The sequence below is a fragment of the Cyanistes caeruleus genome, chromosome 1 (genome assembly GCF_971803275.1).
Source record: "Cyanistes caeruleus chromosome 1, bCyaCae1.hap1.1, whole genome shotgun sequence".
NCBI lineage: Eukaryota > Metazoa > Chordata > Aves > Passeriformes > Paridae > Cyanistes > Cyanistes caeruleus.
In genome coordinates, this window is record NC_141701.1 from 83,761,556 (window position 1) to 83,788,796 (window position 27,241).

The 27,241-nt window shown below is 42.6% G+C and overlaps 1 protein-coding gene and 1 long non-coding RNA gene across 2 annotated transcripts in view; one reads left to right on the plus strand and one right to left on the minus strand.

Moving 5' to 3' along the window:
* BCL2 (BCL2 apoptosis regulator) overlaps positions 1-27,241 on the minus strand; it is a 96,003-nt gene that overhangs the window by 13,886 nt on the left and 54,876 nt on the right. The gene's annotated exons all lie outside the window — the stretch shown is intronic.
* LOC147655666 (uncharacterized) lies at positions 22,981-26,156 on the plus strand. Its single transcript, XR_015289739.1, has 2 exons — positions 22,981-25,507; positions 25,810-26,156. It is a non-coding gene; the product is annotated as an uncharacterized LOC147655666 (long non-coding RNA).

Here is a 27,241-nt window from a genome sequence, read left to right on the forward strand (position 1 = left end):
ATAAGCCTGCATGTCCTTGCAGATCATTCACAAAGGGCTGCACATTTATATTTCCTGTTGACATCCTTTGAAAGGGAGAATGCCAATGGAAATTTGATCTTTTAATCAACAATTTTTGTGGACAGCAGGTCGGATGAAAATTTATGAAGGATTAAATTCTATCATTGTGACCTTGAACTAAGAGCACAAGGAATGCTGTTAACTTAGGCAGGAAAGACTGGTAATTACTTCATGTGTTGGCGTTTCCAAGTCAGTAGAAATTTCATGCAAAATTTCAGATACTCAAAGGAAAGAATATAAAACAAAATCAGGACTGTCAGCCAAGGAAACAAAGAAGCTCCTCCAATTTTTAAAATAAATAAGACCCTAAAGATCAGAAACCACAGATCAAAATTGATACAAAGTCCTTCATAAATATCATAATTCATTTTTTTTTAATACTTCTTCTGTGCAGGTGGGAGCACAAAGCAGAGCACAGTTCTGCAGAGAGGAAGACAGACCTCACCTTGCACTCATCAAGCCACCTCGGGGTCCGGGATAGGGGTGCAAGCACTGTGGGTATATTAGAATAGTATGCCAGGCAAACTGAATATTCCTGCTGTGAAACTACACACAACCACTGCTCAGAGGTAGCTCCAGAATCCCTGGGCAGGGCTCCACTCTGCCGTGTAGATGTGCCCTGAAGCACTACCGGAGAAAAAAAGATGGATCCTGCTCCTGCTTACGGCATTGCCTTCCCTGTAGAGCAACGTGAGCTGTGAGTCCTGTGCCAGCAGCTGCTGCTGAAAGCCTAGTCTCTCTTGCCCAGTCACTTCAACGTAGCCTCAAGAATTTCATTAACACATTAATCTGCAATTAAAGAGCTGCCCTTGCTTAAGAGCCAGAGGAAGTGATTACAAGGGATGAGGAATTCATGTGTGGTGGAAGGAAAGGCACTAGATCTGGAAGTAGGTACATCATCTAGAGGATGACCACAAGTAACTCCTGTGTGCAACCACCTCCCCCTTCTGTCCCTCTTTGGGTGATGTCCCATGCACATCTTGATGCTCTTTTCCTTGGAGTTCTGCCATTGCTGCCAAAAGGCTTCTTCTCCCCCTAGATTTTCCATCATCAATATCTTCTGCTCCTATCCCAATGTGGGAAGGCCCAAAGATGCTTCCCATCAGCTTTCCATCAACAGGGGCTTCCTGTCACTGTGGAAACTCTCAGCTGGCACTTTATGGCTGGAATCCAATGTATAAGTGCCATAAACCCACCCAGGAGCTGCCTTCAGAACCTCCTATAATTAACTGTTGCTGCTATAAGTTTAGATAAACCCAGGAAATCACATGCAAAATTCTGTCTGATTTGCTATCTAATCATCTTCTATCTAGGCTCTTATACCACACACATTGCTGTGGTATCTGAGCATCTTGGTGCCTGGATGCAAGTCAGATAAACCCTTTTCAAGCTAGCTAAGCTGCAGTCCTGACACTTCTACACTCTTTTGCACCAAACACTTTTGCTACGAGCAAACTGCAGAAAAGATTCTTCAAAGATTTGCTGAACGTACCAGCCTCTCCTGTCTTCCTTTCCCAGATAATGTAAGGTTGGGAAATTTGCCAAGCATCATGCTAAACTGAAAGAGACATTCAAATTGCAGTGAGTGCATGAGCCAAGGGAACCCAGCCTGTCAGAATGTTATTGTAGTGTTCTCAAGAAGTTCTCAGCATTAAGACTTCATTTCGTTGTGTGCCTGTCTGTCTGGTTAGGAGATGCTCCACTGGAGACCAGAAAGTCATTGCTTCCTCAATATTAAATACAAGTGTCTCAGCCAGCTACAAACCATTTGTTAGCTTCAACCTTTTGAGTCAGTTTTGTTTCTTTTTCTTTTAAGATTGGAGGTGTTTAATCCTGTGGTTACCATCACTTGAAAAAAGAACTTCTGCTTTCAAGCAGATTTTAGATATACACTTTCCTGATGACCATACAATGGAAGCAAGAACACAAACAGGGACCAGCAGTCAAAAAGGTGATGAAAAAAAGGTATATTGTTTCTGCATGAGAAATAATAGATATGGGTTTGATTGATTTAAGAACAAGTAAAGGAAAAGTTCAGAACTTATCTACACTTTTAACAGTAAAGAAGTAATCCTCCCCCCAGGAGGAACCATTTACCCTGATATCAAAGTGTATTCTGACTCACTAACTGAAATACGTTGTGCTGGTGGGAGACAGTTATATCAGCAAGATTTTGTCTACAGAAGGGTTCGTGCCAGAATAACTTACATCCATAAAAAAAGTCAGATGCATCAGCAACACAGACGCACAGTAGAGTTCAAACCAGGCATGAAACATTGGACAAATTTGCAGACCAATGTTTTGGGCTATTTTACATATCTGTGTTGTAAAAGTTCCTGTATGTCCATAGTGAGAGCAGTTAAAATACAAAGACTCTCAACCTCCATCTAGAGCCACGCAAGCATCAAGAAACTTAAAGAAAATCAAAGCACCTTCCATTTTTAGGCCATTTACTCCCACAGCTTTATCCATAGAGCTGGGGGGAGGGGAGTGAGGGAAAGAAGCTGAACTGAGCTGGTAATCACAGCATTAAGTTGATCTGACTACTAGAAAACTTTAATTTCAAAGTTCCCCATGGGGTTTCTGGTATTTATTTCCTTATTTACTTCTTGAGCCTATTTAATACTTTGACCTGAAGGAAGAAGAATTCAAACAAGCAAGAAGATGAAAGGTTCAAGTTAGTTAAAGATGAAACAAATCTATTGATTCATTAAAGGCCAGTGTTCTCAGTGTCACCAGTGATACTATCATGGATTAAACTGTTAATGTGCTTGAAGAAAAAAGACATTTTCAAGAACAGGTTGTAGATGGTTATTGATTGGAAAAAAACACACTGCTGCTTTGCATCCTTTTTGCCCAATGTTTTCTGTCCCATCCAAATAGCCCTTCTACACATGTAAGAACCATGAAAGGGTCAGTGAGTCTCTTCTCATGCTGACCTGTGTATGTTGGTTTCAGTCTAATTTTACCATCTGTGTTCACTCCAAAATTGTACCTCTGAATTTGCACTCCTTTCACACATTGGAGACTTTTTACATGCTTTGTTCATGTAGTTGCTTTCTTTCTGGTGTGTGTTTCTTCTGCCATTTCTTGTGCGATTCCTTCTTCCTACGACTGTTTAACCTACCTTCCTTCATTACTTCTCTTTTTACTGTTCACTTTCAGGCATTTAGTGCTGCCTTGCAGAGTTTTCACAAAGCATCTGTCCATACACAGGTTGTGCCTTTCCTTGACGGTATATTGCTTATTCCTGTCTATGGAGCGAAAGTTAGTGGAGACAAATACATGATTGTCATTGTGCCAGCTAATCATGCTTGAGCCGTGGTCTCAGCAGGTTTTAACTGCAGCTGGCTGCCACAACGCTGAGCGTAGCCTAGGTGGATGCAATTGCCAAGTCACCGCAGGCATTGTGCCAAAGGGACTCTTCAAGGTTGTGCTGTGACACAGCGGTAGCCTGCAGCAAGACTAGCCCTGGCTAGTACTTGACGATAGCTCAAGACCCAGTTTGTGTCTTGAATAAACCCAAGTCGAGCTGGTGCTCCTCTAGAAGCAAGCAGGAGTCAGGTAGGAATGTTTAAAACAAGGCTTAGTCCAACACCAGCTGTGTCAGGTTTGCTGTGAAGCCAACACAAAACCATGCTCAGAAATCAGGGATACCTGGGTACTGTACAGCTGGAGACCTGCAGGCAAAAACCTCCTGTGTGGAAGGCATGGCACACCCGTATAGTTTATCAAGGAGCTGGTAGCAGCTGAGCCCTATGAGAAGTTCTCTGAAGGCTTTCACACTCCTGGGAGGAGGAGCAGCTCGTAAAGCTGTGTTTATTACTTCAGCTCCGGCCAATTTTTAAGGGTAGATTTTGGAGGAGGAAGATGAAGCCGCTTTTTGTTGAATTTTTACATGTTAAAACACATACTTATGTCACAGAGGTTAAAGAAAACAAAAAGAGCATCACCTCAAAGAGGTGAGAGTTAGATCCCTGAACTGCCATGCCAAATTAGGTGTCTGGTACACCTAAGCACTAGTGCTCAGTGAGTTAGCTACATCGGTTTGTGATTAATACACAAGTTAAGAGGAGCTTCTTTCTTCTGCCTCTCACTTTCCTAAGACAGTGTTGCATGAAGTGTTAAGAAAATGGCTCTTCTAATTTGTGTGCCTCCTGATCTATTTGACTAGGCTTGGGGGAGTAGCCCAAGTCCCCATTACCACAAATCTGTTAACAATTCTTTTGAGTTCAACAATGCTCATTCTGTTTCCTTTTCTTAAGCTGGATATTAGCAACAAAGACCTGCTAATGTCTTTACTTTTCAAAAGTTGTAAAAATGCTTTGGAATTTCTACTTTAGCATTTATTTATTTGTCTTCAGAGATTCAGTTGCACAGCCCTTCCCACTTACAGTTCAGCTAAATAATGTTCACGTTACCCTTCTATACAGGAGTATTTCCTCTGCCTCTGTGGCCCAGTCTTTCTTTCTTCAACAGTTTGTAGGTAGATAATTATGTTGTTCCACTACATTTCCCTACCACCCATTGCTATTTAAATCATCCTCCATGGCAAAATACTCTGATTGTTCTTTTGCTTTTAAGCTTGTTACATTTGTCTAAATAGTTACTCTACTCAACTCCTTTTTCTGATATCTTCCCAGTTTTCCTGAATTCCCTTTCCTACATTTACCAAAATTACGACTCTCCGATGGTTGTAATTGGCATCGTGTTCTCTGAATTCACAAGATGCTGCCATATATACAGATGTCTTTAATAGACATATCTGACTAATATGTTCCCCAGACACTCATAACTTCTGGCTTATTTGCAGTATCTACTTCTGTTCTGGTCCTCTCCATACCCTAGGCTTTCCTTCACTCTGTTACTGTACACGCTCTCTAACAAATTAAAACACCTTCTTACACAGTCTGTTCTGGCCACACTGGGAACTGGCACAAATCTCACCGCTTCATCAGACTTGCATATGAAACTGGGAACAGCTGAGTCAAAGCCATTTGCCCTGTCTTGGACCAGAGTTTTCTGTCTAACCAAATGATATTTCCCAGACAATTTCTCTTACTTACTGGTAAGAAAAGCTCATCCATTGCCTCATGGTATCTACTGTTTTGGCTGAAATTAAGAAGCTTGCTGAGCTCGCGTTCATCATGACCATGTTCCTGGGGACAACTGGGAGTGTTTGCCTCACCAGTCTCATTCTGACTGGTGGCAATAACCAGCTTTAGTTGCAAAGAGTCTCATTGTCAGAGAGGGATAATCTGACCCTGTACTCTTCAGCCATCGGGAAACTGGCTTCCTAAAGCAAAGCCTTGGCCAGCTCGTGTCTGAGAGCCACCCTTCCCCTCCCAGATGACTTTTCAGCTTCTGAGCTTCCTCAATTTGTCACAGCCCTTTGCAGGACTTCAGAACATTTGAAAGTAAAGAAGCAGAAGCTGTGTCAGATCAAGGGTCCTTAAGGTAAGATATTTTAACCAGTTCCATAATCAAAATAAGAGTAACTTGTCTTTTTATCTACTTGCTTGTGTTAATAAAATGTTTGACTTCTGGCTGGGCAAACAAGTATCAGTACTATATAGCCCATGAGAGTTCCTTCTCATTGTCACTGTAATGTATCCCACTCACCTAAATCTTCAGAAAACATGCTTTCAAGTTACTAAGCACATGAATAGACACCCGAGTAGACTGAGCTTTGCAGTGGAGACCTCCTGCCTTGGTGGTCTGAAGTTAGGCAGGTGCCAAGTATTGGAAGTCCTGGGCCAAGAAATACACTACAAAGCTACAGTTTGGATGGGGACAGAGGAAATCAGTTAAATTCCTGATCCCATTTCTAAAATGTTAATATTATGCATTAATAATCATTGCACTGATAATAATTTAATTAAAGCTGCTGGGATTTAAGAAATCTTTTCTGAAAATGGCATTTGAATTCTCTGCACTCTTTATTTGACAGGGATCAGAGCAGAGCAGTAAGACCATAAGAAAACAGAAAACCTTTCAATAGGGAGAGCACTGGAACAATCCGTTTGGGAATGTAGCCATCTGACTGAACAAGGAGTCAATGAGGGACAGGGAGAGAGAACGTGCAGATGGAGATTCAGCACTCCTCATCATGCAAGAAATAGAGGGATTTCAATAACAGAAGGAAGGACAGGAAATTCAAAGCTGGTAAGACAGCATACTTTTGCATGCCATCCTCAATTAGACCATCTTATTATATAAAGTATTTAAATTAGATAATTGCTACAGAATGCTGAGACTAGAGTTTAGTGAGCTTCAAAGAATAAGCAAATATTTCTACAATAAACAAAAGCTGTTAACAGTCCAAAATAATAGGAATAGTAGAAGTAATAATAATGGTGGCAATAACAATAATAGTAATAATAGTTGTTATTATTATAATCATTATAATGAAAGGCTTTTGTTTGAAGGATTAAATAAATCTCTGATTTTTGGGATTAGTGTGAGATTTTCAAAAGGACTATACAAGACAGGGGGAAGGGTGGGAAATGACATTATCCTAAATCCACCTCTTGGGGCATTTCTTTGCCTTCATTTGAAGCAGGTGGTGTCCAGCACAGGCACAGACACAGTCTGTGCTAGACTGATCATGATTCCAAAAAAGATGGGCAATTATAAATTATTATTTAATATTTAAATAATTATTTAATTAGCTGAGCAGGGGGTTCTTGTGTCCTTCAGTCTTTATAAAGACTTCCTTCTAATTTTTTTTCCTGTTCATCTAACAAAAAGACCTTGAGACAAAATCCATGTATTCCCAAATTAAGAATTGTATAGAAATCTGAAAAAATTCCGTACAAGCAACATGGTACCTTTAACTTAAGAAAAAAATCCCAGTATGTCTTTTTATCTGCAAAACTAATGGGATTATTTAATATTAAAAAAAATACTCTAAGTTAAATGCAAGGCATAATGAAAGGTTGAGAAAAGAAGTTCAAACCAGATTTTTAGAATGGGCAAGTTCTTTTATCTTAAAAAGAACATTTTCATAAACTATTTAATGAAAACTAAAAAGTAAACAGAACAAAAATTAGGTTTTGTTTATGTGCTTTATCCAAATGGAAGGAATAACAATCCAGCGTATAATGATGGTAATATAAAGGGAAGAGGCTGTATTTAAAAAAAAAAAAAAAAGAAAAAGATAGCTCTGTTCCTTACTTAACTGAATATAAAACTAAAAAAACCCCTGGTAACAATATGGAATTTAACAATGTGCCAGGGTATAAAATGCTACTGTTTACCGTATGGCCGCTTTCACTCCTTTGTCCAGCCACAGACACTGTGACGGGTCAGTCATGGGTTTTTAACTGAATTAATCACAGCAGGGGAGGACGCTCTTCCCTGCTGCTCTGAGGACCACCCCTGCATTCCCGCTCTGTTTGAGGCTGGAGTGAATGCTGGAAGAGGCCACAGAAGAATGGCTGATGGTGCTGGGGCAGGAAAGGATTCACCACACTGTAGATGGGCAACTGGATCCAGTGGCTGGAGCCAGGGGCAGAGGGGCAGGCTGAGCACAGATATCCTCATGGAAGGCCACCCATAGGAGCAGGGACACAGATTGTCTCCCTTCACGTGGTGGTGCTACAGGAAACAGCAAAATCTCATCAGTCTGCAGGACTTTATCAGTCTTTGCTTCTTCTCTACACTCCCTAGAGGACTCCTTAGTTTATTTTTATTTTTCAGCCTTCCTTGAATCTCTTTCATTTCCTCCTCTGCTTAATTATGCAGCACTACATTATATAATTTAGACAGAAGTACGTGAGCATATTTAATGACATCAAGTCTTTTAAAACCGCTTCGTGGAAGAGAATACAGCTTGTACACCTGGAGTGTGCCACAGGGTAACGCAGCAGTGTCTTTCTCACCATCAGCAGTGCTTCCCAAACTCCCCTCCCCCCTGCCCCAAGTACTTTCACTCACCCCTTTTCAGACCACTAAGCAACCACTGCCAATCACCCTTCACGCCCCATCCCACCACTTTCGCTCTCAGTCATTTGCCCACTGCCTGTGAATCTGTCAGGACTTACTTCACCAAACCATTATAGACACCCACCCTTTCTTAATCACCTCCTGAACCCTTTCATGCGGGCAGGGACATTCATCAGTTGCTCAGCTACAGCTCTCAGTACCGTGGCCAATGCAAAAAATTCAGAGAGAGAGAGAGAGGAAAGAACCAAGTGATATGGGCAGTAGGTGGCAAACTCCTCAGTCAGACGTTTAAGCAGGTATGAGTGTCTCGGGACATTTGGGGAGTGCAGGAAACTCATCTGCTTGAAGCACTTCTGTAATGCATCAACTACACCCAGAGGCAGGTCCCCTTAGGTTCAGTAATTACAATCACTGAGAAAGAAACTCTTCCAGGTGATTCAGAGAAGCAGACACCTAATGTGGCTATCCCCACACTGCCCTCCGATGAAACCTCTCTTCCCGTCTATTAAGCATACAGGGAAAGTCCTTGCCTACCTAGCTGAACCAGAATCCCGCATTTAGCCTTTGTATCTCAGTGCATCATCTGTGGGTGGTGGTAACAATGTGCTTCCCTGGGGCCCATGGAGAAGTGTTCCTGGAAGGTGAGTGCTACAGCAGCTGTGGAGGATCACTCACAGTGGGAAATGACAAGTGCCTCTGCATGCGCACAGAGCTGGGAAGTCCCCACAAAGTGGGTGTCCATGCCTGCTGAGACCAAGCACGGACACTCTTCCCTCTGTTTCTCTTGTAAAAAGGGTCATGGCATTTTCCTTTGGGAATTGTTCATTGTGGCAAGTCAATTTTTAGCTGTGTTTATCTTAAGTGGTTTTATACTCCTGCATTAGTTTGCTATAGTAAAATAAACTTCTATTTGCATATCTCATCAGTTTTTGAGTGGAAAATGACAAGCAGAAGAAGAAGAAATTTCTCAACAACTCTTCAACCTGAACACTGCTTATCTTTTCTTTCAGTCTACTGTTGAATGAAGTACCATTTTGAGCTAAGGGAGGCACTATTTGACAGAACAAAAGATATCTCTCTACGCCTGTCAAGTTCAAGAATATCTGGAAGGTACAATACTCACATTTACTACTTTACAGAAATATTATGCAGAATCCAAAGATCCTTTTCTCTGTAATCTAATCTAAATCTCTAAATCTAATCTAAATCTAATGCCTAAACACTGGAGATATACATATACATATATGTATATACATATGCATATTATACATATGTGTATATATATATAAATTAATGTGTGTTTAATGTATGTAGGATGCTGAACAGTCTGAAGATCTAAGTGGAAAATCAAGACCCAGGCAAGCAAATCAAATCTAGTATTCTGTTACTGTTTTCCCAGCTAATGACTACCCTCTAAAATAGTCTGGTTCATTAGTAGAGTCCACCACTGAGTGGTTATTGATGCAAAACATCCATCTTACACTTTGTAAAAGCTCAGTGCCAGAGCCTGCACTTCCTGTAAGCACCTGCTTCATCCACAGCCCTGACGTCAACAGAAAGAGTTCCCATGTTTTCATTTGACTTTGATCAGGTCCTTGACATTCTAAAGTGAACCTTCCCACCGTTCAAAGAACCTCCCAGCTGTGAAAAGGACCCCAGAGCTCAGCTTGTTGTGTTACCAGGGCTGTGGGGGTAGTATCTGCACAGAGACCGGGCAGACCCTGGAAGAGAACGGTCTGGACTGTGCGCTGAGGGTTTCAATTACGAGGTTCATTTAACCCAGAAAGCCTCCTGCTGCAGAAGGCCACAGATGTTTCATTCCTCTCCCTTGGTTCTTCCTAACTTGACAGACATCACAGAGACACCGTGCATAATAAGGGTTTATTCGAGTTTTCCGCTTGGGACTGTGCCCTGACCCCAGACCACTGAAGAGCCGATCTCATCCCAGATAGCAGATGCCTGTGTGAGATCTTAGAGTTCTTGTCCTTCACAAACACTTCTTAGTCCCGTCTACTGCCAATTAAATCTCCCTATTGTGATGCAAAGAATGATAGCAGCATTTTCTTTGTCCACACACTGCCTAAACTGATAAAACACTCAGTATATGTTAAGAATATAAGTGTGCTCAGTCCATTCACAACACACAATAAGTGCACAATTCAATTAACTAATGCAATTCATATTTCATTAGGACAGAAGCTGTTTGTGACCTCAAACGGACAACAATTTCATGACGGCACTGCAGAATTTTAATTAGATAGGAAAATAACAAAGACAAATGAAACAGAGGGAAAACGCGCTGCCTGGCAGAATTGTTCCGAAGAACTTAAAAACAAAAGATGCAGTTGTTCTGCTAAGTTCTTCTCCTCCTTCCCCTTTACTAATGATGCAGAGAACAAAACATTATTGCCTTTCTTTGCCCTTTATTTGCAGAGAAGGCTGTCTCAGCATTGGTGGTATGAACCTGGTATGGTAACGAAAGGCACAGGGAAGAGAAGTCCAAGGGCCTGGTTTTGCTTTTGTTCATAGGCACCTAAGTGAAGAGCAGCTCCTCTAAGAAGAATAATTTTTGTATCAGTTTTTCAAAAAAGGTATAAATATTAGGCCCTAAAATAATCTGTGAAATAAAGTGGTAAACTAACCAACAACAGACATGACAATTAATAAAATTGTTAGTAATATTATGATGAAAAAACACACAAAATCACAGTATATAAAAGACTCTGATTAAAGCAGAGAAGGATTCCAATATTAAGCTGTGATTGCTATAATATTTCTTTTTGAGATACTCTTAAGAAAATGAGAAGAGATTAACAAGGTTAGTTATTACAGTCCTGTAGTAATTTTATCCTTAATCCAAAGCATTACCATATATGCTGACCTCTATGTGAGAAAAATGACTCCCTACAGTCTGTAATTCAGTTTCATTATTTTACTATATATTGCCAAAACCGTATCTTGTCTTACAGAAACACAAAAGGATGAGATCCTTCAGTTTTTAGGTACTACATTTAAAGAGATGACAGAAGGATGCAGATCAGAGCTCACAGTCTGCAGAACAAGCTCCCCCTGCCCCCTCCTTCCCAGACTATGATTTATGTTTTAAAGATAAAAACAGTAAATAAATTTTGTACAAAGCTAGCCAGATTTTGTGTTAAAGGCAAGATGGTGAATAGGAAGCAGTTGGATGTGTAGGAAGATGTGTCTGTTTAATCAGGATATTTGTTGATCTGGGTCAGTAACAGGATGGCTGTTTTTCCCTGGCCAGTGGGTGGCAATGGCAGCAAATGGCTTATAGCAGACAAAGATTGATTTTGATAAACATGTCCAGATGGGTATGATTTAAATCAGTAAATATATTGCTTTGTATAAAGAGATATTTTCAAATTAATTTTAAACCAATGTTTGCATCTACAAGCCACTAGATCCTACATTTACACTCTTAAAATAATATTTGAACCAGGGGAATAATCAGTAAAGAAGAAGGAAAATAGCTTTGCCTTCTCTGATTGTAACACCTCCGATGCTTTATTTCTTCATGATATATTAGATCAAAGCCCTTTTGTCTGTATATTAGTATTATTTAGTAGTTCTTTTCTCAAACTTACTGTGATCTGAAGCTAATTTTATTGGAAGAGATGAAGTTAGTTTATTGTCAGTCTTGTAAAATAAGTTTTTAATGCAATGAAAGTATCATAACAGCTGCTAAATGAGAAAGACCATAAAAAGGGAATTTCCAGAACTCACTGATATTAGCTGCTCACCCATACATTCCCTTCCTCTCAAGTTTCAAGATGAGATTATTATAAAAAACAGGCTGATTTGTCACAAAAAAAAAGAAAAAAAAAAAGAAAAAAGAAACTGTCTGAACAAATCTGCAAATAAACCAGCTTGGGGGAATTCCCATGTCTGTGTCTGACCTTCATAATCAAAATAAGGCATCCTCAACCCAATAGAAAATTCTGCTATTTTTTAGTACTTAACTCTTCACCTGATGGGGAATCTGAGCATCGCAGCTCATGCTCCAGGAAAGCTGTGCTTTAACTGTGGTGGGCCCAGCCTGTGCCAGACCCCTGAGGCCGGAGGGGTGACTGCTCAGGGATGAGCAGTGCCGTGGGAAGCAGGGTGGTGGCCATCGCTGGTCACGGCGGCAGTGTCTCGCCAAGCCCCTGAGCACTGCACTGAGTCCCCACACCACGGAGAAGCTGGGCCCAGGCTATTTATCTGTGATAAGTGCAGCCAGTTGTGCGGCCAAATTGCTCTGTACGGCTTCCTTTTTATTTTTTTCCTGTTAAGTTTTTGGCTTGGCTGATGGAGGACGGAGAGGAAATGCATCCCAGCAAAACTGCCTCTCTTGGATTTGCGGGGGCCTTGTTCCAGTCTGCTTGCTGGCCTTGGGCAGACTATGAGCTGTGATTGTTGTATTTTTTTTTAGCCTTTTCTACACTTAAATTTACAAATCTGATGCCAGATTCTTTTCTTTCCCTTACAGTACTGCAAAACTGGAATCACCCTACAGCCATTCTGGGATCTGCTCTGCACGGCCAGAGATGCCACCGACAGCCTTTAGATAGGAGGAAGCTGAGGCTAAAGAGCAGAGAATATTTCTCGCCCTACATTGTTCTTGAAGACTATTTCTGGCACACAGGAAGGTCTCACAAAATTACCATCAAACTTATTTTAGCTAATTCCATACGTGACTTGAAGTACTCCAGAGGTGTGTGTCAAGCCTCGGAGAACTGACGGCAAGTTTCACTCCCTGGTTAGACATAGAAATAAGCATATGACACTCTAGGGGTTGCCTGGAAGTGCTTTTTTTTATAAACAGGGGGGAAAACAGCCTTCAAATGATACAAGAGAATATCAACAGGAGCGGGCCCAAATATCGTACTCTAAAATGAACACTTTGATAATCATAACAATGTGGTTTGAAAGGCATCACTTTAAAAGGTCAGCTATACCACCCTCTGACTGCACATTGAAAGCATAGCGGATATATTGAGTCATACATATTGTTCATTGTCATTTGCATTTGGTGAAATCCCTGTATTTTACCCAATTTAGTAAGCAAGCACCGCCTCGGACTCCCTTGGCAATACCCCTAAATGCAGTTACTGTTTGTTGGACTAAAACAACATCTTGTCCCATCCTGCACCAGTAAATCACTCTTTGGTCTTTTGATCAATGTTTGCCTTTTCAAGCCTGTGAGTCATTTTGCATTAATGGAAAGAGAGGGAGGGACACACGAGAGCAATGTGGGTATTTTGAGCTGCACCTCTGGGATACTTTTGTGCACGTTGTTCTGAACAAAACGACCATCTGTATCAGTTTGCTGACAGCCACTAGTGCATCAAAAGATCTCACTTCCTATCTTTGTGGATAAAGACTGGCTTAATTCTGCAAACACCACGCAGAATTCTCAGGCAACATGTCATGAAAAGGCCTTACTGAAATCAAGCACACTTTTTGCAACCCAGCCTTTTTATAAAAATTGCCCTTAGGATCTGACCTCATGGCCTTTTCCATATTTTTTGCACATCACCTGTCACTGGTTTGGGACTGCTCAACTTCCCAATAGTCATGTCAGTGATGTTTCCAACCAGAATATGGCGGAAGCTGCCCTCACCCTTCCGGGGGCTACACCTGAAGAGTAAGCAAATTTTGTGGGTGTTTAAGCCTTTTTTAATTTTCTATGAGCAATGTAAAAATGACTCATTCCTGCTTTGGCTGGAATACATTATTGGTAAACACTGGTGCGGAGCAATCATATTTCTAAATTTGTAAACATAAACAGTGCATAATGCACCAACTCTTTGGTCTTGTTATTGATGTGTGTTTTTTGTGGGAAAGGCAGGGCAGGGGCTCAGCCTCATGCTAGGCAGGTTTGGTAGCTACAGACAACAGCAGCTGAGGGGGGAACCAAGAACTGTCCAGCAACAAGAGACTAGGAAGAGGTGGAAGAAAGGAACAGAGGCACCTTCCCACCACAGCAGGGAAGACAGTCAAAACACATGTCCCTGCGACACACAGACTACTTTAAAACTAGTTGGTTTGCTGACTGAAGGAGAACATAGACTGATTGTGTAAAAGCAAATATATATCATGCAGAAACTCATCATGAAAAAGTCATCTTAAAGTGCACTTATAAAAACTAACACTTTTATTGTGCCTTCAAAATCATAAAGTTGCTAATAATGATTTTTGTTAGTATTCAATATATACTCTCCATCCAAGAAGGTATGCAAGTCATATTCTTTTCCTTGTCCCTGATATGGACAAAAGACCCGTGCTCAGAGGGTTTGATTTGGACCCCTAACTCAACCTGTACAAGCAATTCCGACAGAAAATCTGGAATGGGAACCCACTGACTTGTTCCCTCTCTCCATCAACCACCAGAAGGAGCACACAGGCTGCTGAGGGTCACCTGTGTGGGTCCTCCCATTTTTCTACTCTTGCTGGACTGGGGCTGCTGCACTCTGGTCCCTCCAGTTATTCACTCACTGACTTCCCAGTCCCAGCTGAGTATTCATCTCACACAGCATCGCTCCCTTGCTGCTGGGCCAGAAAGTTTATTTGAGATTCAGCACATCCCTCCAGTGACGCCTGTTCAAAGTTACCCGCAGATGAGTAATAGCATGTAAAAGTCAATTACATTCATATTCATAGAGCTGCTACTTAAAATGTTAACGATGAGGAAACTTGTCCTACAGGAATGAGGATGGGGGCAAACTTTTATTAGCCCCACATGAGCTTTTATCTGTTTTAAATGTTACATTGTCCCAGGGAAAGAACTGCCATTGTTAACAGCATTGGAGGCAGTCAGCTGCACTCAATTTAAAATTAAAAGGGGAAGAAAAAATAAATGAAAAGGGAAAAAAAACAAGGGTCTGCCTGACGCTCTGTAGTATGGCAGGCTATGGTAACTTGCCCCAGAAACTTTTTATTGGATCCAGCCTTTCACTACAAAAGAATTCATTAACCGCTTCATGATGCAAAGTCTGCTAAAGACATTATCCTGACTGGCCAGCACGGGGCTGTTCCCATACACCATGAGCACTGCTTTCACTGATCTCTGCTGAGTCCAAGGTCACATCTAAGAGTCACTGTTATCCAGTCCTGGGCACCAATGTGATGCCCATGCTTCCAACTCGAGATGGCTCCACATCTCTGCCCACTGTAGCCCTGCTCAAGTCAGGTCTGGAGAGCTCAGCTCAGGAGAAGGCATAGTCTGGGAGCATTAAGTGCAAAGCTGGTGTTTAAATCCCCTGATGTTTAGTCTGTTGTGGGCTGAACTTCCTCCCCTCTCTGCACAAGGACTACCAGTGGTGCACAAAACCCTTCTCCTGCCTTCCCCAGCACATTACCTGTGCCACACACGCGTTACACAAATTGCACAAAAACCACCATGCCAACCACCAGCTCAATTCCGTGTTGCTGGGAACATCCACCCTTGGGCAATGCAGGATCTACACTAATGAAGTTATCCCAGTGTAAAAACTCCACAAACAACAATGCTACTTGAATGTAGTCTCTGTTACTGGGGGAACCCTACCTTTGAAAATGTTATTTTTTGGGCCTTAAAAAGGTTGGGGCAAGAGGAGCCAGAGTGACCCCGGGAACTGCTAGAATCTTAACATCAGTTTATGATTTCCATTCACTATCAGCAAGCTTGCACTTCACTGATGCATGTGGTGCTGAAAGTGATGCACTAGTGGATGCTTGTTATATTTATGAACCAGGTGGCCCCTAACTACCCCAATTACACTCGCTGCCTTCCATTCATCACGCCGCCTTAATGAACAGAGAGGCTGGTGGATGTCAAACAATCAGGCAGAAGAAACAAAAGAGAAGCCAGGCACAGTGTCACTGAGCTTGAACCAGCCCACCAGTACCTCTCACGTGGCTGTATCCATTCAGCTTCCCTGCAAATCCCAGTGTGAATGAACCACAGCCACTGCAGAGCAAACAGATAAGAGCCCGGAGGAAGTGATCAATATGTTTAGATAAGGTGTAACAAGAATACGTAGCAACCTGCCCCCTTTTCCATGCTTGGATAAAGAGGAGAGGAAAATAAAAATCCCTGTATTGGCTGCTTCAGGCTGTGCAATTCTTTGACACTATGGTTAACCGACACCACCGTAACCATGGAGTTCGCCTAAGTTCAGGATAACACGGTGGCTTTATTAAGAAACTCAAGCACAGAAATACAGTTGGAAAGTCCTAGTTCTCCTCGGCAAATTAATCTTTTGAACTCAGCTCAGCCACCTGCACCTTCATGTTCACTGTTTTTACAGAGTAGATGTTGGAAGTGTAAAAATAATTCAAAATATGTTAGTCATGCTTGAAATGGTCAAATGAAGATTAGAGAAAAACCCAACAGCATAAGAGAATGTGAAGGGACATTAAAAGGTATGTAAATATTTATCCATAATTTTATAGCAGTATGCTAAACACTGCATTTTTTTTTTTTGCTCACGCACTGATTCCAGTGCTCATTAATTGGAATTTCTTCAATTCTGAAAAGGACCTTTATGGGATTGGGAAAAGGAAAACTAGGACAGCACTGAATACGAACTAGCTTTTGAGACAAGAGCCACTTACGTGACCAAGACTGTGCTCAATTGCCTTTGCTGTTTTCTTGCAGAGAAGCAGCTGAGCAGTTTTAAATAATGGAAGAAAAGAGTCTGTTTATAGAATAAGCTGGAAATGAGACTCTACCTGCAGAGGCTGAGCACACAGCCAGTCTTCCTCTGGGTTCACTTTAGTTTGAGTTTATTACAAAGCTAAGTTTTCAAGCTGAAAATAATGTTTCTCAAGCTGAGAGTTAGTCTTTGCCAACTACAGTATAGTTCAGCAAAGAGGGTATAGTTATCTTTTTCTTCTCTAAATGACATATATATATATATATAAGACACATGTAGGGACACAGGATATAAAGTCTGTTGGTGTAAAATCCCCTCTATCCTTTGCTGAAAAATTTTCTGCTGTGTCAAATTCATAGTACAGTGCAAAACCAAAATCTAAAGTAGAGTATTTTGAGACCTGTTTAGTTTTCAGGGGACTTTTTCCTTATAAATAAAATAAAGACTGTGATCTTACCTGTGTCTTGTGTAAGAATCTCCTACTTTTCTGTGACTATATGTCTGTAAGATAAAGTGTTTTGCACTGGAAATCTACCAATTACACAGACTATTCTTAATCAAATTTTACAGAAAAACGTATCAAATTCCTTATGGGAAAAAACCCTCATCCCATTAACGTTGTGTGGCATCCATGTTTCTTCAAATGTATTTTTTGTAAGCACACAATGTATTACCCACTAGAGAAAAACCTCAACCAAGCTGCATCCAAACATTGAAGTGCAAGGTGTGTACATGGGTCTCCCCCTCTGCTCTGTTCCTTTAAAAACAATTTCTCCTCATTTTACCCAGGTACTTTATTTATAGCCTGGCCCAAACGTTCAGCTGTGGTTTTAGCTTCAGTTTTCATCCACTGACTCCAGTAGATTTCAAGTGCTGTTTTGGCCTGTGAGGTGTCCATCGTCCATCCCTTATGCAGATTTACCTCTTGGCAGGTGGCAACAAGGAACCCTTCAATGCCAAGAGCATACAGCAGGCCCACAAAGTGATTCCTACCTCAGCTGTCACCTTACCCATGCCAGCCCCTCTCAGTCACTGTGAGCATTGATGTAATAATTTTTTAGGTCTCTAGGCATTGGATGCCGATATGGCTTTGCTCTGGCTTGATCTGGTATTAATCTACAGAGATCACAACATCAGGCCTTACAAAAAAAAAAATACTTCTGTAATCCTTATGCTACTGCTCCCAGGAATCAAGGTCTGTTCTCTCCCTGGACCACTACTGGGTCCAGTAAGACCAGTAGTGGTCCAGGGACCACTGCTGCAAGACTACTCTATAAAAGATCATCTATTTTCAAGCGCATCTCTTCCCTATTGAAGGTCTTCCATTTTGTTTTAAGTATTTAAAATTAGTCCCTGGAAGATGATGAATCCCACATTTTATGTCTGGATCGGCATGAGCCTGCAGAGTCAATTTGCAGTGGTGTCTAATACAGTTATTGCAGGCAAAATGAAACAGTATCGAGGGGAGATTACATAGATGTGGGTTTACTACATAATTCAGGGCCATGGGAAGATTCCTCAGGGATGGCCACTGCAGCCCTCAACAATTTCTTTGTGAAGACCAGACCAACGCATGTTGCTTATGCTTCCAGATTGCAGGATGCAACATTCACAGTAATTATAACCCTAGCATTTGGATTTATATCAGAAAAAAGCAGCTTGTTGCCAAGTGCAATTGCAAATACCACTTACATTTTTGCAAACCCTAAGCCAACAGATAGATCCCTACAATCCAGAAAATGCTGAGCTGCAATGTTCCTGATGTGCCTGCTAGAGCCAGGGATGCTGTAATACCATGATGTTAAACTGCAATCACACACTTTCCCCCCCTGAACATTTACTTTAATGAATCCTAAATTATCTGCAGGCATAATAATGATACCAATTGCTTTCTTGATCACCTAAGACAGGCACATTATAACCTGTCTGAGCTAACAGTGCGCACAGTGCTGGGGTTTTTTTCCCCAGCTCAAAAATAAAGTATAGCAGAAAATACTGTAGAATGACCAACAGCTGTGACAGTGTCTAGTTAGCAAAAACTAACTCTCAGCTTGAGAAGCACTATTTTCAGCTTGAGAAGCGCTGTTTCCAGTCAGGCGGGGATTTGTGGGGCAATTCCCACACTAACTGAGACACCGGCTCCTTAGAAAGGAAGAAGTAGCATCACACTAGTGAGACATCAGAAGCGTGCGAGAGAGAAGGTCTTGTAGAAAGGACAAAGTCATGCACTAGCCCTTCTGCTCCAAGCCACCTGAAACCTGAGAACATTCCCCAGCACCTCTTTCACAGGACAAAGACTTGAGGGAAAAAAGAAAAGAAAAGAAAAGCACAAGGAACAACCTTAGCTGCATCTTGAGAGGGGCAGAGGGGGATGGATATCCGCGCAGAGACCCTGAGAGCAGCTTGCCTTGTGCAGGTGCAAAGGCCTCTCCCCTGGCTATGCTGGGAGTCATTTCCAGGGGGCTGCCCAGGTGGTTATGTGCCACCACCTGCAGATAAAGAGCCCCATGCTAAAGTGTATCTTAACTAAGCACAGACCAAACGCTCCACATCTGTTCAGCTTGGATGGGTTCAGTGGCTCAGTTAATGTAAGCTCAGGCTAGTCTGAGCCTGTTAAGTGCTCAATTAAGCCTGATCCACTGCACCTCTTTATTTTCTGCGTAGCTGGATGCTTTTTTTTTTCCATGACACAAGCATTTCCCTAACCTTTTGGAAAAGGCATTTAACTGAAAAGCATGGATTAGTAGGAAGTTGTTTGCTCTTTGTATGCTGTGACGGAAATAAAGTCAACATGATAGATTAGTACTGAGTGAGTGGAAGTTACTTCTCCCAAGATGTCACACTTGTGTTTCAGAAATGATTGATCTTGAGCATCAAATAAAGCACCAGCAAACCCACCAAAATATACATCATGTACAGCACAACAAATGCCATAAAGAAATGTGCTATAAGCCCAATAAACATTTGCTTGTCAGTGCAAAGCAATGGTTACAGCATGCAGAGGAAATTATGTATCCACCACAAGAACGTGTGTCGGGACTTAAAACTAGGTGAATGGATCAGATCTTCATCTAGCGTAAGTCAGAAAAGCTACAGAGATTTCAGTCAGGTTTTAGATGATTACTCCTAATGAGCTCTTGTTCCATGATGTCTGCAGAGACACTTGGTTTACAAGGCCACGGCTTTGAAAATTCATAATCTTCCTTTTAGGCTTCTCCATCAGGAATTCCTTACACAGATCTGTTGTTTGATCCTCCACAGGAGGAAAAAACCTGAATAACTCCTCTCTCGTTTGATTACTGCTGAGAAATTGACACAGGCACCAAACTTAAAACTCTGTTCAATTCAATTTGGGAATGAAGAAGAACCTGCTCAGGGGTTGGGGACGTGGGGTTAAAAATAAAGCCCACACAGCAGATTGCCTCCAGCAGCTCTCACAGGTCCTACGAGCTCCTGTGACACAGACAAAGTGCATCTCCCGAAGCAGGGATGACGGGGAGTTTCCCTTGAGAGCTGTAGCTGTAGTTTATGAATGTGCAACTTCATTAGCAGCCAGTGACCCCATTAGACAGGGCTCTTAATTTCTTGGCTTGGACAAAACTCTCCAGGGATCATCACAGCTGTACGCCATGCACAAAGATCTCACTGCTGGGGCAAGGAAGATGGCTTTCAAAGTCACCTTGAGAAAAACTCAGCAATTCAAAGATCATCCCGTGGATTCACAGAAAATAAAGCATTTAATTTCAGGTTTTGCCAAATCAAATTGCTGTAACTTGTAGGAAACACACTCAAACTCCCAGGTGAGGAACTGGCACTGAAAATCACATGTAACCCAACAAGGCTCTTCTTTCTATAATTAGGGAAGAAGGATGAGACTATTTATTTCTAACATTACTTCATACTGTGGGGTTTTTTTGAGAAAGAAATGAAAAACAGAAGGAAAGCTCATAAGCAGCTGATGACCTGCTCCATGTAGAACAGTTACAGAGGAGCAACTGTGCTCCTCACAAAGGACTTTTGATGTAGGCAGCAGGCTGTGATTTAATATGGGCTGGGTTTGCAGGGTGGTGATGGCAGACCCAAACTCTTTTGTCAGTTAGCTCAAACCATGACAGATAGATCTCAGAGTCCTGTTCTCTGGGAATGAGGGTGTTTGGGAAGCCCACGGTGATGCCTGGATAGCTGGGGGATGCTGCCGAGACCCGGTGATGTCTTATCATCCCTTTAAACAACAGAGGAGAGGGAATAAATGACCCTTCAACTAGAGGTCCTAGTGGGATGGATGGATGGATGGATGGATGGATGGATGGATGGATGGGATGGATGGATGGACCAATCAGCATATCAGGCACTAAGACTAGGACGACAGCAGAGATTCAAGTATCTATTGAGAAGAATGGAGCTGTGAGAACAGTGCAGAAGGAAAGGTCATTCTGATGTCATGTTTTTCAGTATTCAAATCTGTCAAATTGTAGAGGCTTTCAAACAGCCTGTAATGCTTTAAAGTTGGACTGTTCAATTAAGAACTGCTTACAGCTTTGACCCGACTTTAAATTTTGTCTGGAGGCATAAGCAACAGCAGTAGTGTTCAGCAAAAGCCTGCAGTGGTAAGAAGATGTGGTGAATGTTGTACTAACAGAGTTTAAACTGTGTGCTCTGGCCAATCCTGTAAGGTTCTCACATCTATTTTGGAGAGAAAGGGGATATATATGTTGTCATTAGTACATGCCATATCAACTGCTGCTCCTAATGCGTTCGTCTGGCATGATTTTCTATTCCTTTCCTTAAAATCTCCTTTTATGGCTGCCACGCAGTAGATCTGTTATTTTTAAACTACTGCATTTTTTTCTCTTAATACTCATCTGATTGTTCAAAGCCTGACCATGGACTCTCAAAATACACATCTGCATTTTTCCACAGCTTCATGCCGAGTTCAATCTAGATTTTTATCAGCAGAAGGATTTCAGCCTGGGAGGTTTCGTGGCTACAGCCCCAGTGGCTACAGGTGGGAAGCGTTGATTCATGAGCAAGTTCGAAGGCTGAAAAACAACCTCCCGCCATGGCACCGAGGCTGAGCAATGTACTGGAGTTTCCAGTGAAAGGCATTTTTCAAGACATATCAGCAGTCTTGAACTGCTGGTATGAGTGAAGGGTATTTTTTTAAGCTGCCCTAAACTCTCACTTTGTCCAGCTTTTGTGCTTTTTGTGCTTTCTTGTTCTACTTGGGAAATTTCTTTTTGTTGTTGGTTTCTTAATGCCGACGCTTTCGTTTAAGAGAGCTGTTCTTCAAGGCAGCACCGTGGCTGATGCGGAGTGGTTCAGCTCCAGTGACTTTTCACTGGAGTTGTGCCAGCTTGCACCACCTGAGACAGAGCCCTCCCTGCATTTTCAGACTCAGATCTGCTGTATTTAGAAGCAAAAATCAATTTCAACAGTTTCTTAATCTCGTTAGCTCTATAAAATCATGCAGCAGGGCAGGGAATGGCAGCTGGCAGGCATCTGTTACAGAACAAATTTTACCAGTGAATGGAACATCTCCTCAACCATCTGTTTGTAATGTGTAGAGAGAGGAATTACCATCACTGGTGACTTCAGCCTCAGAGATATTTGCTAGAGATCTCATGTGGTCATTCAAAAAATACCTTAGACGGTCATGCACCCAGCACACTTGAGATGAGTACTGACCTCATTCAGACAGACTGAAAGTAAAAAAAAGTTTACAGATTGAAGAATTAGCAGGTGGCTGGGCATAATGATGACCATATTAGGATCAAGTAGAATCAAACATCAACCACGGAAATGTATGAAATAAATTTAAATGCGTCAGTATCCCCCAACGTGACGTATTAGCATAACTGAGGGGAAATAAAAATTAGCAACAGAAATAATTGACAAAAAGATGGTTTTGTAAAAATACAGCCACAATTCCACAGGCAAATTCACAAAAAAAAAAAAAAAAAAAAAGCCTAAAACTACTAGTCTAGATAGATAGAAAGGCATTTATACTAAAGAACCTACAGAACCAGTGTTAACACAGGTATACAACACGGGGGAAAAGACATATCCAGTTAGTAAGGGATTTAGAAACCACCACAGGAACCTGGTGTGAAAAGCTGAATGCCTTTTTCCATGGTCCCAAGCCGGTGAAAGGTACATGAAAGGCTTACCCATGTGGGAGCCATGCATGAGACTGTTGGGGTAGCATGCATGGTACAATGTTGTGTTTGCCTGTCCTGACTTGCTCTTGTATTTCCAGGCCCATAGGTAGCTCAGAACCTGCATGTCACAGCCTCACAAAGGAATGGAACAGCATGGTATAGAAAGGTTCCACAGCTTGGAGACACATGGGAAAGCTCAAGAGAGAATGACAAAAATGATCTGGGAGACAAGTCTATCACTATGATCCATCACCTGCACCCATCATCTGGAATATATTTCTGGGCCCATCTGGGGACTGGCTTCATTTTCCCTTCCCTTTGTGGCTCCAAACACTGCAATATAAAATCTTCCAGCCTTAGCAAATGAACATATGGGTGAAACTTATGTGTGATACAAGTAAGCCAGGCGAGTTAATAGCCACCATGTCCCTCACCTCTGTAGATCTAAAGAGACTCTTTCCCACAGTTCAGACATAAGTTTAACTACCCTCTAGCAAGCTCATTTCCCAGCCAGGTTGCAGGTGGCAATGAAAGACCTGCTCTTCATCTCAAGGCAGAAAGCATGCAAAGCTGCACTGGGCTTGGTGTGGTGGCTGAGGACCTGTGCCAGCCCTAACAAATGCAAGCTGTGAAGTATTTAGATACAACTGCAGGTATCACATCATAAACAGGTAACTTTTACTTGGCTGTTTTGCAAAAACAAAGTCCAGTATTTACAAATCTCTTTGTGAAGGCACATGAGCACTCCAAGGAACTCTGCTGACTCACTGAGCCTTTGCAGTGAAAGGAGACCACAAGTTCTTGAGGAGCAGCATACACGTGGCAGGAGAGCTCTTGGGTCAGTAGATGAGGGTGTTTATAGTCACCAGAGCATCCGTCATTAGAGCTGAGCCCCTTTCCAAACGGAAAAAATGGAAGGCAAGAGAGCTCAGCCATAGACCATCAATAGTGACAGCTATAGGGAGAGCCTGGTGGGTGTTACAGGAGGAAGGGCACTCCCACTGTGCTGCTATAATCTTAGGGTGAGCAAGGGAGAAGAGTCATGTATTTTAGCATCTGAAGGCTGGAAGGTTTTGCAGTGAACTTTAAGGCTCATCAGCTGTAGACAAGGCAAGAGTTGCACTGGGCTTGCAGCTAGTAAAACAAAATCCTGTGTCGTGGAGATCCTGATAAAGATTTCTTTCAGCTAACGACATCTTCACACCTCCAAGAAGAGGGTGCCAAAGCCACAGGCTTTCTAATCAGCCCCTGGCACTACACATACCTACCCGCCTTGCCTTGGGAGAACCTCATTCATGACAGCCTAAAGCCTTGCAAGCAGCTGGCTTTTGAGTCTGGACAAACCCATGTGTGGGGCTGGGGTTTCTCTGCTTGGAGCAGAGGGAGTTTTAAACATTTAGGAAAAGACTTAGTGGAAATCAGCTAGCTAAGCGATGAGCTAAACCAGGGAAAATGTGGGAGACAAACCATGCCCTCACCCCAAGGCCAAAGTGTGGGGTTAACTCAGGATTGCAGAGCAATGCCTCTGTCCTCAGGGAGTTTAGACACTTACATTTGGAAGCACTTACTTTCCTTCAAAGAAAAAAATATAACCCAGAGGCCTGTGCTTTCCTCTTCCTTCCAAAACTACTACTCTGATCTAATCCAGGGGGTCTGGGTGCACCCCACTCTGCAGGGATATGGGAAGACTGGGAATCATTCCTCTCCCAACCCAAAGGGATTGCAGCCCACTATTTCACTTCATTTCAAACTCAGCATTGTGTGTTTGAATATCCTGAGGAGAAAATGCAGCAAACCCCTCCTGCTGTAGTGTTTTCACATCTCACAGCTAGTTTGTTGAGACAGAGGGAGGAACAATCCCTACGATGGAGCAGCAGATGCCCTCACACCCAGGAACCCTCTCATTCATGCGAGATCCAGCAGGAATGGCAAAAAAGAATGGCTGCCCAAAAGTGCATCTGTTCCCTGCCACCATCCACTGGGGTAGGAATGTTACAAAGATACCATGGCTGCTTACAAACCCTGCCTATCCCACTGTCCATCACTGGGGTAGCAGCAAACTGCAGATCCCCACACTCCCTGCGTGATACCCTTGCCCACGGAAATGCTGCACTGTCACTGGAGCAGTCCCTTTACAGGTCTGCACACTGTGCTTTCTTTCCTTTGTTCAAAAACCAGCTGGAGCATTTAAAGGAAAATAATTTCTTTATCCTTTGCTTTTGCAAGTAGGACCTACCTTTTGTATCTAAAATGTCCTAGATGTAAAAATGTAGAACAGCAAGAAGGGAATGTAAAATAACCTCTTGTAAAAATTATTAGTTTTCATGTGTCTCTGAGAAAAATTATTTTATATATTTGTTACTTTGTGTAATCACAAATATCTTATAAGCCAGTAGATACAAGCAAGATACAAGAGGGTTTACTAAATTTAGGGGTTTTTTAAAGAAATTTCCTAGATTTTTCAGGTGTCTTTCTCTATGCCTTTTGTCACTTCACTTGGCTTAAAATTGGAACTATTGCTCTTTGACCTAGGACTGATTAGTTTTTCTAGACTTTTGGCCTAGATATTCTTAATACAACAACCCAGGTTATCCGATATCTAATTAAACACAGGTGGAGCTTGAATTTCTTACAGGAAGGCAGCAGAATCCATTTTGAGCAGTCTGAAAGGGAAAGGACTGCACTGGCAGGGAAGTGAAGGTAAGATGGTGAGGAAAAGAGATCACCTTGATTAACACAGTCTGTTACTAGAAAATGTATTCCTAAATGACCAATCTGTATGTGAAATTTTTCTGGGGGTTTTGCTAGCATCTGTTGCATTGATTATTTCATTATCTGTGAACAGGTTTATCTGGTAAAGAATTTCTTCCTCATATCTATCCATCACCCTATGTCCTATCCCTACATGTGCTTGTAAAAAGTCTCTCTCCAGTTTTCTTGCAGGCTCCTTTTAGGTAGTGGAAGGCTGCTGTAAGGTCTCCCAAGAGCCTTCTCTTTTCCAGATGGAACAGCTCCAGCTGTCTCAGCCCATCTTCACAGAAAAGGAACATGTATGTAACAGCCTTAAAGACAATTGATTAAAAATGTGATGCTTTCCCTGACACAAGAGCATGGAGCTGGACACCAAACAGGCAATTCCAGCACCTTGTTGTGAGCCATCCTCCCTGCTGCCTCATCTAAACACTGGGGTGCTGGATTCATACAGAGATTACCATCACAGGTAATCCAGGCAGGTGAACACCCATGTCTGTGGGCTGCCAGTGGGCAGTGGGTGCCTGAGGACCCTCAAGTCCCTTGACAGTGTTATATCAATTAAAGGCACACATTTGCTGGTGCTACAAAACTGAAACCCCTTCGTGCCATCTTTGCTTGGATTGCCTCCTCAGCATTCTCCTTCTGAGTGCAAGGAAACAGCAATGGGAAGAAGGGCTGTGGAACCAGATGGGTGAAGGCACTGCTGGTGGTGTGTCTGACTGTGGGGGTGATGTGTGACATGAGCTGGGGATATGGAGCTCACTGCCTCGCTGCCAAGTGTCTTGAGCACAACTGGACTCAGGATACCACCCAAACAATGCCCTCAAGACCAGAATGATACCAGCCTTCCTATGGTAGCAGAATGCTGGTGTGTGAGCCTTTCTCTGTAGGATCATTGCAATTCACTTTTGCATTGCACATTGCACAGAAAACACTGGTGATGACAGTCTGTGTTTCTATAAGGAGTCAGTCGTTCAACACTCATGGGCATGGGTATGAGCACCAAGTATGGATACAAAGCTTGCCCACGTTACCCTGCCAGTGGCCCCAAGACATGAATTTCCCATGAAAAAACGTCACCGCAGCTCCAGCCATCAATCCTTTGGGACCTCCCATGAGACAGGGATGCCTGCCTGGCTGCGAGGGCACCACCAGCAGCACCACCACCACTGCTCAGGGCGCAGAGGCGAGGGTGCACCCCTCCTGCAGCCAGGGGCAAGGTCACCGGCGCTGCAGAGGTTCTTCCTTCCACGATCTCCTCTGTCTGCAGGAAGCCTCTCTGATGCGATGGGGCGATGCGGCGCAGCAGCAGCCCGCGCCTCCCCCACTTCTGAGAACCCCAGCTTTCACCACTACCGGCTTTCCGTGAGGCCGAGTGCCACAGCTGGCACAGCACAGCACGGCACGGCACGCGCCTGCTCTTTTCACTGGAATCCCCTGCCTTTGGCTATTTACATCCTTTTCTTAGAGAGAGACAGGAAGCCAAATGAATCAGAGCCATCTATGGTTACCTCCGCCTCAGCCCTTACCCGGCTCTCGGCGGTCCCTGTGCCTTGATGGAGATACCTCTGTTTGGGTTCATGCTCTGCCCCCTGCTGAGATGGGGCAGGAGGGGACCAGAAGCATCTGTGTCATCCCTCCTGGGGCAGTGGGTAGGGACCAGGAACCACAGTGGCCCTG